The sequence below is a fragment of the Anoplophora glabripennis genome, unplaced genomic scaffold (assembly GCF_000390285.2).
Source record: "Anoplophora glabripennis isolate ALB-LARVAE unplaced genomic scaffold, Agla_2.0 scaffold1576, whole genome shotgun sequence".
Taxonomy (NCBI): Eukaryota; Metazoa; Arthropoda; class Insecta; order Coleoptera; family Cerambycidae; genus Anoplophora; species Anoplophora glabripennis.
In genome coordinates, this window is record NW_019417695.1 from 51,287 (window position 1) to 53,966 (window position 2,680).

The following is a 2,680-nucleotide window of genomic DNA, read 5'->3' on the forward strand; positions in this document are numbered from 1 at the left end:
CCACAGACCACCTAGACTGGCCGTATCTAATTCCAATGCACGGGTACCAGTGAATGCAAAATCCGGGGAAGTGGAGTGTGGAAGGCAATCTGATCGCGCGCATCTTTAAGCAGATCCGGATTAAGTAATATTTTTATTACATATTAAACATTATATTGCATCTTATGACAAATATTCAATTTTAAGTTTGTAATTCAGAAAATAGTATATTTTAGTGTCATATTAAATAAAACTACAAAATAATTTAAATATATTTATTATCCTCTAAATAATATTAATTTATTTAATATTTGTCTTTTCGTAGATTTTACCGAATTAAATAATTTGACTTCATGATTTATTCGTACATCGATATACTTTTCACATTCAGCCCTTACAAGTTCTATTAAATGATTACAATTGTTAGGCAAATTATCAAATTGATGTTCATGCAAATTTTCAAATATGTTCACATTCAGAAAGTTTTTTAATACATGATAAACTATTTTATTTTTCTGTAGCCTAGGTGTTCTGCTTTCATCATTATTTAAAAATTTTATTAATTTTTCTGTTTCTTAGCATATTACTACATTTCGAGATGGTTACGTCAAATAACCACGATCTTTAATAAAAGTTAATTGACTACGGATACTGAATCTGAAATTAGTTTTGTTTGCGATTTTTTTAATTGAAAAAAATATTTCATTAATTTTCAGCTATCTCGAAATGACGGGAATTGGTAAAATTTCATAAAAATTTAACTCGCATAAAGTAAATAATTACTAAAAATATTTTGTGATGCGATGCGTACACGTCAAATGCTGGGACACGACCCTAGATAAATGACACTGTAGATAGAAAACTTGAACAGATTTCGTGGTCAGTAAGAGCGCTAACTGTTGACACTTTCTCCAACTTCTATTGCTTTCCTTTTCTAGGAATTATCAGTAATACAGTGAGTTAAATTACCTGTAGCCGGTAAAAGATGCAACCGTCATCTAGTTGTACGCTCTACAACTATATACCTATCCAATATTTAACGGGTTATCCATTTTCTCCTTGGGAAAGTAAAGTTTAAAAAAACACACTGAATATTTAAATTTCGATTGTACTTTTATTTCATAATAAAGTTTGGACTATGCCATTATGCGTGAAAAACAATATCATTCAAATGTCCTCCACGGAACCGTTTGCAGGACTCAATCTTTTTGAGGTAATTTTCGAAGACTTTTTCACACAATTCGGGCAATAATTCGGCCATAACTTGANCCCTTACTTACTAACAACCCTCATGAAATTCAGGGAGTATTATCTATCGGCAATAATATTTTGAAAATTTCTTCAATGGTTTGATGAAAACTTAATTCTGGATTTTTCTTAGACCATGAAGAGCAACCTTGAACTGAACAATAATAGTTTGACAGTTTGTTCTTTCTATCCATAATTGCTGAAGTTTTCCTCACACTATATTCTTAATTTTAAAATAACAGTGTTCAAAAAACGAACACTAAACACAGTTTTAAATAAAATACAAAACGAAATGTCACACACAGAAGAAATGTTTACCTTGTTTCGCTAGTATCACGTGTCACCGCCAGAGGGCGAGCTCTTAGCTGCATTCGCGAGACGAGACGTCAGAAACTATCTATGTCAGAAATTATAGTCTGTGGTCAGTAGGAAGGGGATAGAATTTTAGGTTAGGTGTTCTTTATGATCCTAGATAAATGATACTATAGATAGGAAACTTGAACAGATTTCGTGGTCATTAACAGCGCTAACTGTTGACACTTTCTCCAACTTCTATTGCTTTCCTTTTCTAGGAATTATCGGTAATACAGTGAGTTAAATTACCTGTAGCCGGTAAAAGATGCAAGCGCCATCTAGTTGTACGCTCTACAACTATATACCTACCTACTCAATATTTGTTTTAGGTATTCTGCCGCCGCTAAATTTAAAATTACATAACAAATCTCACCCTACACAGATCACTCAGAAATTGATTTTGTAAAATAATTTTCACGTAGATAATTTTTTTTGTCACCATGAGAAAATAAGTACATTTGATAAAAAGCATTAAAATCACTCAAGCATTAAAGACACTTTTAAATGCTCTAATAGTCTTCCTACTTAAAATAAGAAATAATTTTGATACTGTAACTTTTTAAAATGTTTGTTGAAAAAATTTCAAATTTCAGTACATATTTTTTTAAAAAAAAAAAGAGTGAAAATGATTATAGAGTTTCAGTGCTTTCTATATTGTATTAGCTTTCACGGCGAATAAAAAAATATTACAAGTAAATAATTTTACTAAACCAATCTGAATAATTCTTGTAATAGAGATTTATTATGCAACTTTAAATTTTTCGTTGTGTTGATATCCATAAAAAAACTACTTACCTCTGATCACGACAAACTTTCAGACATTTTTTATTAAAACTCAAACAAAAACAAAACATTTTATTATTAATAAAAAAATGTGATTATATGATCAGACATTATTATGTTATACAGTGAATGAAATGTCTAAAAAAACACACTAAAAACACAAATAAAACACACCAACACTCGCCAAACCTAACCAACAATAAACATAACATGAACAACATAAATTACATGAAATCGCGCCATTATTCCATGGCTAGAAATTGGCCTCAATGATTTGGGATCGAGGGGGATTATCCCTCTTTATCCTGCCTCATCT